Here is a 15,487-nt window from a genome sequence, read left to right on the forward strand (position 1 = left end):
CACTAATAAAACAGCACAATTATGTTTAACATGCTTAAAATGTAAAATAAAAGAGGATTCTCAACTGTCCCAGAATATCCCTTGGGGTCTAAAGATCTGTTAACCAAATTACAAATTGTACCTAAGAAATTAGGTAAAGAACTCATTAAAAGAACAAAATATATTAAAAAAAACTAAATATGGCATGGATCTTGGTAAATCAAAGAGATTCAAATGACAAAATTAACTGTAAAAAAGATCAAATGACAAGGGATATCAAAATTAAAACCATAAAACTTTTAGATATAGCAGGTAAAAGAGAATGATTAAGAGCAGCATCCGACTAAAAAAATGTCAATGAACTGAAAGAAAATGGCAGATGTGTTAAATAATTATCTTAAACAGAAACAATGTTTATTGAAAGCTGGATATTTTAAGGAATATAGGTTAGAATTTAACATCAGAATTAAATTTATAAAATTAAGATTAATATGGAGAATTAACATAAAAAATTAGAAATGGTGAAAAAAGTAACAGTTCTCAGTCTGACAAATCCCCATCTTCTCTTCTTGCGTTTGAGGCAGCGGAAGTTATGAAGCTGCTTCTGCTTCTGCTGTCCCTGTTTATTGTCGTTTGGCTGACTGAGGTCAGTTGACAGGGCTCACCACAGGGAGGTCGACAACATGAGCTCCATGAATCCCCATGATGATGTGATTTTCACCCTTGGATTTTAGAGGAAACTAGACCAAGTGGCCCTGTTGGGCCCAAACCTCTCCTGCATTGGTGCAGCACCCTCTCTCCTCTCTCCTCTCTCCTCTCTCCTCTCTCCTCTCTCCTCTCTCCTCTCTCCTCTCTCCTCTCTCCTCTCTCCTCTCTCCTCTCTCCTCTCTCCTCTCTCCTCTCTCCTCTCTCCTCTCTCCTCTCTCCTCTCTCCTCTCTCCTCTCTCCTCTCTCCTCTCTCCTCTCTCCTCTCTCCTCTCCCCTCTCCCCTCTCCCCTCTCCCCTCTCCCCTCTCCCCTCTCCCCTCTCCCCTCTCCCCCTCCTCCCTCCTCCCTACACTCCCACCTTACACTCCCACCTCCCCCTTCAGAGAGAGAGAGAGAGAGAATGAGAGAACGACAGATGGGGGAGAGGTGTGCTACTATACAACTGGACCGCGCGCAAACCGAGACGAGTATTGTTTTTGTCCTCTCTTGCCAATAAAACTGATTTGCAACTAAACAGACGAGTGAGCATTTTTATGTTCTACTCATCAGATCCTTGAACCTGTTCCCTTGTAACACCTAGGCACTGACAGAAATAGAACTGCAGTAGAACTCTGATCATTTGCGATCTGATCATTCAAAATTCTGATGTTTCAGCATCTGCCAATGTTTACTGTGTTCTCTTGAGTTTCACTGGTCTCTGCACTTCTCCAAATCTCATGGTGTCCCATACTCCCCCGAGACTCACCAGGTCATTGATTCTTGAATTCCCATTAAAGTTCAACAGAGAATATATTATAATACTCAGCAACATCATCAATAAATTCATTGAAGGTTTGTTGGGGAATAAAGAATGAATAACATCCTGTCAACCAGAAAATCTGTGTAGGAAGGAACTGCAGATGCTGGTTTAAACCAAAGATAGACACAAAAATGCTGGAGTAACTCAGCAGGACAGTCCAGAAGATCTGCTCATCCAGCATCATCAAAGCCCCTTGTGTGCCGGATTATCAGAGTTTGACTTATTCAAATTGAGTTCATCCCATTTCAACTCATTTTCAATGCATGTATCTGCATAAAAAAAGAGTCCCTTGTCAACAACTTGGAAAATTGATGCCATTGAAAATTAATGTTCTTTACATTTTGACTTCTAGTTAGTATTTTGACAATGGACTTTATTTGGCTAAAGGTATTGTTTATACTGCTTAGTGGTTCCGTCAGATAATTTTTAACATTGGCTCGTACTTACGAAATTTGTATTTTGGTGAAACTGTTGCTCAATTTGAGCAGATTTTTCATGGAGGATTATAATCAATTATGTGAATTTTAACCAAAGCTTTTCCAGGCTGGGTGCAATGTGATCCAGAAAGCAATGGGGCAATAATGGTTAGGGCTTTGATGGTTGGAAAATAAGCAGCAGAGCACTGGAAAGAATAACACATTTTAACAATGGTTCTTAGTTTAAATAGCAGGCCTGACATTGATGGATGAGTACTTCAAATCTCTGCACATCTGTCCTGTGCTTATGTTTCTGGATGACAAAGATGCTCATTGTGAAGAAAGCTATTAATGCTGGTGGAATAATGGAGATCTTGGTCTTCTGCTGTTGTGGGAAGATTATTAATTCGTCCAAATGTCTGATGTCAAAGATTTCAATGATGGATCCAAAAAGAATGATTGGGCATGTGGCAGCTGATTTTCTGTTGCCAATGTAAATAAGATAGAGTTTTTTTCAATTGAAAACCATGTCATATTGGCTGTGGTGCATAAAGTGAGAATATCATGTCTGATTCTGGTCTTTTGCCTCCTGTGGTGAAATACAGAACCATTTATTGAGACCATTGATTCTGTTCTAAAATTTGCACAAAAAACAATGCCCTCTTTAGTGCTTGGTAAACATCTCAGGTGATTCCGAAGGAGAGATACACTGGGCGGCACGGTAGCGCAGCGGTAGAGTTGCTGCTTTACAGCGAATGCAGTGCCGGAGACACAGGTTCGATCCTGACTACGGGTGCTGCACTGTAAGGAGTTTGTACGTTCTCCCCGTGACCTGCGTGGGTTTTCTCCGAGATCTTCGGTTTCCTCCCACACTCCAAAGACGTACAGGTATGTAGGTTAATTGGCTGGGTAAATGTAAAAATTGTCCCTAGTGGGTGTAGGATAGTGTTAATGTACGGGGATCACTGGGCGGCACGGACTTGGAGGGCCGAAAAGGCCTGTTTCCGGCTGTAGATATATGATATGATATGATATGATATGATATGATGAGCAGGGATTGCTGGAAGTGTTGCAAGATATCTCAATCAGAGAGTTATACAGCATAGAAAAAATGTTCATTCCACCATATCCACACCAACATCCAAAGTAATACCATTTACCAGCACATGGTCCATAGCTTTCTCTGTCTTGCTGATTCAAGTGCTCATGTAAATACCTCTTTGATGTTCTTTATTATCTCAGAAAGTTATTTTTAGAGTCCTAGAGCATGGAAACAGGCCCTTTGGCTCAACTCATCGATGCTGACTAAAATGTCTGGTCTAAACTAGTGCCTGCCATTGGCCCTTAACCCTTTAAATCTTTCCTTTCATGTACTTGTCCAAGTGTCTTTTAAGTCAAATTATTCCTCACATTGAACATAGCTGAAGCAGATGCAACTGAAGGCTGGGTAATGGTGGGCAGGGGTGGATTGTGTCAGTTAGGATTTGCAACTCATTACTTTCCCATAACCATGCAAATAGTAAAATACCACAACCTGGCTCAATCAAAACCGGAAACGCAACCTGTTCTCTTTAGACTTATTCTTTGCTCGAAGACCCTGTCACTTATCCTCTCCCTCCATATATTTCAAATATTATGTGGCTGTAATTTTGTTTGTATCTATTCAAGCATAAGGCTTGAAAGATAGTGTCGTTGAGCAGTATCAATATGTTAATAACTAGTCAAGAGGCTGTTCACTGGGATGGTTTCCATTAAAAGATATTTCATTGTGACTGTTGTGATATGGAGACTGAATACACTGCCAAAATTAATGATGTACATTCTGCTTCATAAAAAGAGGCAATGCATAAATATTAATGATTTTAAACTAATGAATTTAGATACCAGATTTTTTTGCCATCCCTTGTGGATAAAAAAAAAATCATTTCAAAGTGAACACATCATTGATACTCAGTCTTCAAGCAAGATATAAAATAACACAGGATATCTGAAATAAGAACTGAAAATGCTGATAACTCTCAGCAGGTTGAGCAGCTTTTAAGGCAAAACACAATCATGACCCCCTCCAGAACAGAAAGACTGCAGGCATGAACTTTAAGGGAACACATAATTATGCAAAAGAGTAGGGCAGGAAAGGAACGGAAGGTCTGAGATGGGCAGAAGATAGAATTAATTAGATGGCAAAATAGGTCATGATGAAAAGTGAAAGGAAATGAGAACTGATATATAAATATAAAATGTGTGCCAAGAAAATGTATAAATTGTCAAAGAAAAATAGCTAAGGGGGAGGTATGGATGGAAGCTATAGTTCAGAGGGACAGGACACCGAAAGACCAGGAATGTAAGTTGGAAAGATGCATGAAACCGATGGGGCAGTCAAGAAATAAGAAACTGCATATACAAGAAGTCTGAAATAAAAGCAGGAAATGATGGACATACTCAGCAGATCAGGCAGTCGCTGTGGAAGAAGAAACTGGTTTTCCAGATGAAATATTGTTTCTTTTACTCGTTTTATCATGTTCCATTAAAAGCCGCCTTTGTTCCTCTCTCTCTGCAGTGGCTGCTAAATAGGCTGAATATTTCAAGCTATTTCCGTTTTATTTCAGACCAATTCCCCAGCTAAATATTTTGCATCTGTTGTCATATATCAACGACAAACATCAGATCGAAGGAGATCGTGTCGTTTTTTATCCACGCATTGATTTTCACAAGTGGGTAATGAGAGCGGATGATTAACGAGTCTGGGGACCTGCACAATAAAACTTGGGAATTTTGTGAGGCATCTGCATCTGGCGAAATACCATGGGAAATCCATCAGTGTTCAGTGTGTGTCTCTCTTGAGGTTCAAGACCATAGGATTCGTAACTTCAACATTCCCTGCACTTCCTGTTGAGAATGTGCACTTATTTTGTAATTTTACAGAAAGGGGTGGACATTTGTTCTGAAATATGCTTGTAGATCATCTGACCAAATGTAGTTTTCTTTCATAACTGAAATGTACGAAATAACATTAGATTGGCCAATCAGTTGCATAAAACAGCACAAACTAACCATTTCATAAATGTAGTGATTGAGGACTGCATGGCGCTATACTGATGGAGAGCTAGTTAAATTATATGCTTGCGGCAGAGAAGGAAAGCTCTTGCCTGTGAGTGTTGCAACTGATCTGTGAATGATTAATGGTGCTACAGGAGAAATGAGTGAAATGTAATCCAATCTCCTCCCCAATGAAGTACCCAGTTTAATATATCAAACAACAAAAATATGAGAAGAAAATAGTCAGTATAATAATCTGGTGGTATTGATATTCCAGATGTTTAGTATGTGCAATGCCAGCCAGATTCCAAAATTCACTGATGTACTGCAAATTACAGGATCACTTGTAGTGTCTCTGTTGCTATGGAAGCAAAGCAAGTGTTCATTTTGGGTGTCTGCACATCAGCAGACACAAAGTGGTTTATCCAAAATCATGCACCAATAACTACAGTGTTTGACTGGGTATGTTCTAATGTGGCTTAAATGCAGTTTCCAGCATGGTCTGTAGTGACATGGGAGCTGGGAGATGAATAAAGCATGAAGCGATAGTTAAGTGCTTCAATCAGCTCAAGGTTTCCTCTACCAGAACAGAATCTGCTTGAGCATATATCCCATGCCATATAAGTTGTAGGGGCCTTGCATGCTTTACTCCATCCAGACTGCCAGCTGAGTCGTAATGTTTTTTAAAACGAGTACTCTATGTGGAATTGATACCCACAGTAGAAATATAACATTTATATCCCTGCCCTTAGTGTGATAAAGGAACATATCAAAAGCACAAAACAATTGTTTTGTAATTTATGATTTGGCCTCTCTGTTTTTAATGCAAAAATTATATAGTTCAATTCAATGGCTTCCATGCTAAAATCATGTCTGCAGTGCCACTTGCAATATCACAGTTTGGTTTGGCAATTGTTCTTTCTAAGACTGCATTAGCAGAGAGTTATGGACATAGCCCAATCCATCGCACAAACCAGCCTCTCCCACCACCCTACCCTCCCAATGACTCCATCTACACTTCACACTGCCTCACTTAGGAAAGCAGGCAATATAATCATGGACCTCTTAAACCCCAGAGATACCCCCTTCTCCCATTAGGCAAAAGATAAAAAAGCTTGAAAGAACATATCACCAGCTTCAAGAACAGCTTCTTCCGTGATATTATTAGATTCTTGAACACAACTCTCATAAGCTAAGGTAGACACAAAATGCTGGAGTAACTAAGCAGGACAGGCAGTATCTCCAAGCATCTTACCATACCCAATACCCAAGGGATCCATCCCAAGCACCTCTACTCGAAACGTCACCCGTTCCTTCGCTCCAGAGATGAAGCCTGTCCCCTGAGTTACTCCAGCATTTTGTGCCTACCTTCGATTTAAACCAGCATCTGCAGTTCTTTCCTAACCATCTCATAAACTAAGGATATTTTCCCGATCTGCTAATCTACCTAGTTGTGGAACTTCCATTTTTTAAAATCTGCACTTTCTCTCCCAATATTCTGCACCATGTTTCCTTTCTCATTTTGCACTGCCTCAAGAATGGTTTGATTGTATTCATGCATGGTATGATCTACCTGAATAACAGGAAAAAATAATTTCACAGTATCTCGGTGCACGCAACAATAATCAACCAATAACAATTCTCCTCTGAGTCTATTTTTCACTATCACACTTGTTCTAATCTTCACAATTTCCCAAAGTATTTAACTCTCTGAACTTGTAATTATTTCTCCCACCTATGAACCATATATTTGTGATTCATGTCCCGCAGAATTATAAGTCTGTGTTCCCATGTCCCTGTTAGGTATGAGTGAAGATAATTCATGAGGTTAGAGTGGGCCGAGATATAGATGTATTTGAAGATAGCTTAGAGCCAAACATATTATTCACAATTAAAACCAAATGAATAAATTCAAATCTTGTTCATACCTTCTGATAACATGCATCCCTATTCATTTTGGATAAGGTAAATGTTATTAATATTTGTCTCTACAATGTGTGCACATATTTATTAAAAAAGTCTGTTGAAAATCCATAAGTTAATGATACATTGCATTCAGTTTGTTGAGTATGAGACGTTGATCAATAATAAATTACCTGAACTACCACTATTTACAGTTTACAGACTAGCAGTATTGGAATTTCATTGACATTCATAAATTATACCAACTGCAAATGACACTTCATATTCTGCTGTAAAAATCTTAGATAAATTGACCTTCAGCATTAAGAAATACAACTCAAATAAAAGGAAAAGGCATCATTATTATTAGTATAAATACTTTGAATGCATAATCTTCTCATTATTTTTGTAAATAATGGTTAATTCTGCCTCACTTTCCATGTTTGGCTGTTAGTTCTTACCCTATCAAGAACCTTCAGCTCCCTGGTTCAATTGAATGCTGCAGTTGAACTGTGGCTCTGATTGCAGAGAGTTGAACTAACCCAGTACAGGCACTTTTGTATGCATTGTGCTGATAACTGCTGAAGTTCATTTTCCTCATGGATGATCACAGTAAGAAAAAGTCCAAACATGTAATTGCATGAGATGAGGACAGCTTGATTGCTTTTTAAGCCTCAGTTCCACGTAATGAAATATGACTTTTCAAAAGAAATTAAAAGTGCGATTTCTTTCTTCACTTCTATATCTTCCTATGGAATCCATTATTCAGCACCTTCTGCTGCGCTTTCGAATAATAGCTTGAAAATCCGCACTGAAAACCTCATTGTAATATCAGGTATAGTGTGGCTTAGACTAAAACTCCAAAGTCATGTATGTTTATTAAACAGTATAATTATTTCTTTTTGTGTGGATTTATTCTAAATTAGACTTGTATTATGTAAAATTGAAACCTTACTGGTTACTACAGCAGCTGGAAGTTACTCAGCTCTTTGTGGTAAGAGTGGTAACAGTTGTGAAGGAAAATTATTTTTATCCTGGGGATTGCATGACCAGCAGATCACTGTAAATAACTGAGAGATGGGGACAGATAACTCTCAAAGGTGAGGACTGAAACTGACCCATTGGTAATAAATAATGTTCAGTTTACAATTTGGGCCTCATTCAGGAAAATTGTTGTGTAAAAGGAAGATACTTCGTTTCGACTGTTTTCATTCATTAAAGCTGAATATTTAAAATTAAATGCAGTAAATCGATTGCAAAAATCTCATGAACATGCAGTTTTAAAATTCAATTCATTTACTGCGATGCCCAAAACATGTGGAAAGTATTAATCATTTTGTTCACCACAGCCCATTACATATTTAATGTGTGTGTATATTTTATAAATATTTAACATCCCATTTCTGCACAGTTAGTTGGACATTGGAACAGCTCTCTGTCACACCTTGGTCTAATCTAGATGAGTGTCCTTTGTAGATTGGTGAATTAAAATGGAACGGAGGAAGAACAGAACAGGAGAGTTCACACTGAGAATGGGGAATATTCTATCAGGTCATGCATTAAGTGCTAGAGGGATGGAGATTTTTTTTAATACATATATTCAACAACAATAGATGCTACAGCTGACATTTACACAATCACATTTTAAATTGTTTCTCAGGACACTCAAAGGGCATCAAACTAGAGTGTGAAAGATGCAAGTGAAGTGTTGATTTTGAAGAAATCTTTTGAAGATGGTGAGTGAATTGCAAAGTGCAGAAATATAATAGGGCCTGTCATCATCGCTGAGGCATAGGGCAGGAACTACAGATAGGACAAAGTGCATGTGTGGTGGAAATGTTTGGAAAGGTTGCTGAATTGTCTGGCTAGGTTTTAAAATTAGGATAAAATTTCATTCCCATCAAAGAATACATTATATTTTTGTTATTTCTGTATCACAATAAATGAGATATATTATTAGTTGGAGAGTCTCAATCAAGGGGTCATTGCTGCATGATAAGGGGCTGGACATTTAAAATGGGGGTGAGTAGAAATTTATTGTTGCGGAGAACAGTGAATCTCGAGAATTCTCTGCCTCAGAGGTTGGTGTTGGTTCACTCATTGGAAGTTTTTAAAGTGGCAGTACATAATTTTCTGAAAGATTGGGGGATGAAGGGCGATGATCATCTGGCATGGAGAAGAAGTCGATCCTGGGCTGGCTTAGCATGATCATGTTGAATGGCAGAGCAAGCTTGAGGTATCAAGTAGCCTACTCCTGCTAATGTTTTCTTGAGTTTTGTGCATTAAATTACCTGAAAGGACATGGGAAAAATGTCAGGGATGGACGAGGGGAATGTAAGGAGAATAAAATAGGATCACTTAAATGGGTGCTGAGTGGTCGAAGCAGAGTCAGTGAGCTAAGGGAACAGTTTCCATGCTGTTTAATTGTATGATTATCCACTGGGTGGCGCTGCGATGGCAGCCTTGCCCACAGTCGGTCTTTTTTGTCTTTATTTTGTTAATTTTAGAGTGTTTTAAAAGTTTGTGTTAATGTTCTCTGGTTTGTTTTATGTGGGGTGGGTGGGCGGGGGGGGGGGGGGAACGTTTTTTTTCAATCTCTTACCTTGCCGGCGATGCGATTGTTTTCCGGATCGTATCTCCGGTCGCTCTGCGGCCTAACATTGTGGAGCTGGAGGCCTTGCTCAGGACTGATTTTGAGCCCCACTGCGGGTACGTGAACTTACCATCAGAGCGTGCGATCCCTTGCCTGGGATCGAAGCTCCAACTGCTGCCTGCGGATTTCACCATCGAGGAGGTCGCACTCTTGAGTAGAGACCAATGTCGGAAGCTCCAAACAACGCGGAAGGTTCAACCAGCCCCGACCCGGGTTTGATCACTCGGCGCGGAGGAGCTGAGAATCCCCCCCCGATGCAGGAGCTTGATCGCCCCAACGAGGAAAGCCTGACCACCGGCTACGGGAGTCAAGATCGTCCCGTCAATGGAAGGCTTGAGGCCCCCGACCGCGGGAGAACAGAGAAGGGAAGAGATTGAACTTTTTTTAACCTTCCATCACAGTGAGGAATGCAGAGGAGTCACTGTGGTGGATGTTCATGTTAAAATGTATTTTGTGTGTTCTGTCTTTTATTGGTATGACTGTATGGCAAATGAAATTCCTCGTATGTTGCAAAACATACTTGGCTAATAAAGATTGATGATGATTGATTATGATGATTGAAACTGTATTTCAGTCATACATTGTCCCGACCTAAAGCATTTCTTATTCATGTCCTCCAGAGATGCTGCATGACCTGCTGGAGTTACTCTGGCACATTGTTTTCTAAACCAGCATCTGCAGACCCTTGTGTCTACACATCTGTTATGCTTTCCTTAAGTGGGAGAACAAATTCAAGGAGTCGAATGCCCTGTTCCACCCCTTAAGATATGTTTTTAAAAAAGTTTGAAGGACATCTTAATCGAGTATAAAAGGACTGCTAGAGCTGTGGAATTTATGCAGCTTGGCATTCACAGCTTCAGTTGTGATTATATCTTTTGCATTGGAGGGTTGGGTTATTGGTGTGGATAATGTTCAGAGGTGGAAGTAAATGGTTTTGATTGTCAGCCCTCAGAAATGCACACCAAGGCTGGATTCAGCTATGGCAGGAGAGTGTCACTCAACAATATTCACTCTGTTGAGAGAAAGAAAAAAAAACTATTGCTAAAACATTTGAGGAAGTATGAATTCATACAGCATTAGTTACACTTGGATACCTGCAAGAGCTGCCAGTCAAATGTAAGAAAGTGTCCATATCACAGCTTGCTGCCAGACTGGAGCCCAGGATGCTTGTCAAACTCTCATCATTAACTGGTGGTTTTAATGACAAACAAATATAACAAACAGCATTTTCTTTGCTGTTCTCCTCCACAAGTAAAATTTCACTTGTCAAAGTGGTCTTTGGTTGGAAAAAAAAAGTATCAGCAAACATCCTCTGAACTGAGTTGTACAGGGCAGCTATATTTAGACCCAGGGAAATGCCTGCTCGCTGTGCAGGCTATGAATGATAATTTCTGATGACATTCAACTTCACTTGAACAAGAAGCTCCTCTTCCTATTCTTCAGTCACACTGAATTTAATTGTTGATTTTATGCCTATCAGAATGAAATTGTGTTGAACATTCATGCCAGTGAGAAATTGGGAAGAGGCTGCTCAAAGGCATTGCAATTACCCATCTTACCGGTGAAACAGAGTGGAAGTTTTAATTTTGTTGCTTGAGGAAATATTCTGCAGCTCCACAATGCATCCCAAATCTGATAAATATTCAGAACAACTGCCTTACTTTGTAATTTTTACTGATTTTTTTTTAGATTTTTTATTTTGGTATTAACATTCATGGAATTACTCTCAAGTCCAACTTCAGACTGTTGAACCTTGAAATTCATTTAACTAATTTTAAAGTACAGAGTCATAGAGAGATACAGCATGGAAACATGCCCCTTGGCCCTTTGATTCTGTGCCAATGCAAAGCTTCCCATTTACACTCACTCCATTGTATTCTCCCCACATTCTCATAAACTCCTCCAGACTTGACCACTCACCTATAAACGTGGGTCAGCTTACAGTGGACAATTTTACCAATTAATTTTATCTTTGGGATGTGGATGGCAGTGGGACATCTGGAGAAAACCATACAGCCACAGGGAGGACATGCAAACTCTAAAATTACAGGGGAAAAAAGCATTCCTGCATGTCCTCTTCCTCGCTCTTCCACATTTCCCTCATTTCCCTCATCTCCTCTCTTTTGGATTGATGATTTGGAAAACAATACTCCTTGTCAGGTATGCAGATATACTTGCTTACTCTTCTACTCACAGTGCCAACTTTCTGAATAAGTGTGTGTGTGTGCGTTCTTGTATCTTAATTTTTGTAGTGAATTATTTCCCTTTTACTTTTCTTGCTTTGATTTCTGTGAATAGATTCATTGAGGCAACGGTTAGTTTGTAACCTACCTATGTGCAGTTACTTGACATTTGGGATTAGCAATTCCCCCATTAGGATTAAAACTAACTGTTGGTTGACATTTTGAAAGCACTGTTCAAATTGAGGTCAGAGGCTTAAAGAGCTGATAGGAATTCATTGCTCATATTACATTGAAATGAGGAATGGAGCTATTCTTGTCAAACAAAAAAATGATTGACCATGCACATTAATGTAACACATTCCAATATGTCAGGACATTCCGAAGTGCTGGACAACCATTCAAGTTGCTTAGAAGTCATTGTTATAACTTAAGCAAATGTCACAAACGGCATACATGCAGTCAAGTCCTGCTGACTGAATAACCAGGGAATCAGGAGGAATTTCCTGTGCAATTGAAATCAGAATATTGAACCCAGCTTTTGGGATAACATTATAAGCATAAGCAAGTTAAAAGTGGCATATTCAAATGGAATTCTGGGCTCAAGAAAAGCATCAAATGTTTGCGATGTAGTCGTCCTTTGTGAATGAAAATCAAAGTTAGGATACATTCCACAATAATTGTTAAATGTTGGTTAGAGTACTCAGAATACACAAAGTCTCTTTAAACTTTCAAGAAAATAGAGGCCCTGGCAAACCTTTCTGTTGCATCCATGTGCTGGGCCCAGGACATGTCACCCAAAATGTTGATGTCAAGGAATTTAAAGCTGCTAACTCTCTCCACGATCATGCCACCAGCAAAAGCAGGTGCATGGATTATTTATGGATAGCTCTGTTTAACCACACTCTCATGGGTGCAAATAGAGTAGTGCAGGGGGTTAACCTGACAGATTTGAGGTGCACCAAGTGATAGTCAATGAGAAGGAAATGCTGTGACTGATCTCCACTGATGAGAAAGTCAAAGATCAAGTTACAAAGGGAAGTAAAAAGGCCCAAGTCTTGGACCTTGGTAATGAGTTTGGAGGGGATGATAGTATTATCATGATATGACATGATATGATCTTGCCTGTTAGTCATGGCAGAGTGAGAATATGCAATTGTCAAGCTTTTCAGCTTTTAATGCAAATCATGCTCCTGCCATGAAATTTAATTTAAATGACCTGAAAAAACTACAATGCCCTCATTGAGAAGATATGTTTAAAATCAGTGTGCAATAAAATAGTCAAGAAAGATTGATTCTTGTGCATCCAAAACACTCAGTTTGACTTTAACATCTGTTTTTACTCATGTTAAATGCAGGAATTTCAGATAGATTGTACTTTAACCCAGTTGTCGATCCATTATAATGTGTTGGGGCATGTTTAGTTGCAGGATTGATTTAAAAGCCGTTAAAAGAGCTTGGAATTGATATAACAACATGAGTAATATTTTTGCTTACATTTCCTCATTCTTTTACATGTCACATTCTATGAGGGTCTCTTATTGGCAGTAGGATAGAAATGTGTTTTATTTGCTGAACATTTAACAAGTTAATAGAACAGAATTTCAGAGTGGAATTTAATCCACATATATTATAGATTCGGCACAATACATCTAGGGATGAATCTTTACCCTCATCCCAGCATACTTTCAGAACTAACCTCAAGGTGCTGGAGTAACTCCAAGAGTTAGGTAGCATCTCTGGAGGAAATGGATAGGTAAGTTTCTGGTCAGGACTTTTCATTAGACTGAAGATTCTAGCATCTGCAGTTCCTGATATCCCTGTATTTTCAGAACTCCTTGGTGAATCTCTGACTGGTCACGCACCATGCAACAGAATTGTTCACGAAGATAGACACAAAATGCTGGAGTAACTCAGCGGAACAGGCAGCATCTCTGGAGAGAAGGAAGTGCAGGTTGTGAAAATGGGACAATGGGAATCATTTTCCTTGATCTTGATTCCCTTTGTCCTGTTTTCACATCTTGCACTTCCATATCTATGTATCTTCTTCTCCCCTGACATGAGTCTAAAGAAGGGTCTCGACCCGAAACATCACCCATTCCTTCTTTCCAGAGATGCTGCCTATCCCGCTGAGTTTCTCCAGCATTTTGTGTCTATCTTCGATTTAACCAGCATCTGCAGTTCCTTCCTACACAGAATTGTTCACGAGATATGATATGTGCTTCATTGTATTTGTCAACCCCCTTTCCATAGATAAACATTTTGGCAATAATTAATAAGTGCCTTTGGATTCAAGGGAGCTCCTAATTTCCAGAATATATCCGAAATTCAAATCCTTTCCCGAGGGGAAAGATTGAAACTCATTATTTCATACTGTCATAAACAAGTACACACTCGTGGCATGTGCAATAAATGCGAATATTGTTTTAAGTATTTTATGTTGTGTTTTCGTTCGACCTTGACTGATGAAATATTAAAACTTTTTTTGTTGTTGCTTCTATTGTGAATATATTGCTACAGAAGATGATAGGAGGTTGTTGCTTTATTTGTGAGCCATTTATGCAATCTCGATGATCGACAATAGTCTTTTTTTGGTGCATGCTTGCACTGTGAAATACAGAAATAAAGTGCAAAGAGGCGTGTGGTGTCTGGTTTTTCAGTAGTTTCCCTGGTTCCACATGTACTGAGATAAGGTTATTAAGCAAAAGCTGTGGATCTTTCTGAATGGAATAGTGAATCTATCATTGTATAAAACACCTGAACTATTGAGGATGTTTTTATTCCGAAAAATAGAAATGATAAATTTTATGTAAAGATTAAGGTCAAAGTGTAGTTTTGTCGAACGAGTTCAATTTGGAGTTCACATGTGCTATGTATGAATTGGTTAATTCTGAATTTCAGCACTGTCTTAAATTGGTCCATCCTACCTTTTGAATAAGGCACATTAAGGAATGATGGAATAGGGTGGGTGATGGAAGTGTGAGGAATTTGGTGGTGTCGTCAGCGATGGTGGAAAATTAGTAATCCCAAGTGTCTACAGGGGCAGAGTAGTTAAAGTACTCGACTATTTTGCAGAAGTTTGGACTGTGGTTAAATGGCACCATAGAAATCAGGGAATTTTGTTTCCAGTAATTATATAATTCAGAAATAAAATGCTGGTTTTAGTAGTGACGATCATAATGGGTGAAAATTTGATGATGGTTGTAAATTTGGTTGACAAACATGTCTCAGAGAAGGAAATCTTCAATTTTTCACTGTCGTCTACTCTATACAATTCCAGGCTGACTAATGTAACCAGCTCTGTCTTCCATAACAGCCCAACAAGTCACTCAGTTCATGGTCAAAATAGGGATGGACAATTGATCTCAGCAACCTGTGATGTACGTATTCTTGGAATAAATAAATGACATAAAGCCTTAATTCCAGAATGATCTTTAAGTGGCATTTAAAGAGTCCTTGTGGATTTTTTTTACCTCAAAGCATAAATATTGCAGGATTTTTTTAACATTTATATAGTCATTATTTTTGATGCATGTGCAGAAAACCTCTAATTAGATATTTTAACTGACAGATATCCTGAATTGCATATTATAAAAAAAGACAAAATTACCAGTTAGACTGACTTGCTTGAGTTGATATATTTAATGTGTGCTCAATGAAAATTGAGACGTTAGAGATTGTACAACTGACATCCTTTTCATCAGCATCTTTGAAGAACACAATATTCCTTGTCCAACAATATGAACCTAGTGTTTCCAACAATTTCAAAGAGGAGCTTTATGTGCAATCCTTTTACAATTCCTGTGGCTTTACCG

The 15,487-nt window shown here is 38.9% G+C and overlaps 1 protein-coding gene across 27 annotated transcripts in view; it reads left to right on the forward strand.

The window, feature by feature from the left end:
- The window catches only part of LOC144591791 (receptor-type tyrosine-protein phosphatase delta-like), a 1,768,335-nt gene that overhangs the window by 619,877 nt on the left and 1,132,971 nt on the right, over window positions 1–15,487 (forward strand). The window lies entirely within an intron of this gene.

This window comes from Rhinoraja longicauda, chromosome 3, assembly GCF_053455715.1.
Source record: "Rhinoraja longicauda isolate Sanriku21f chromosome 3, sRhiLon1.1, whole genome shotgun sequence".
NCBI classification, from domain to species: Eukaryota; Metazoa; Chordata; class Chondrichthyes; order Rajiformes; family Arhynchobatidae; genus Rhinoraja; species Rhinoraja longicauda.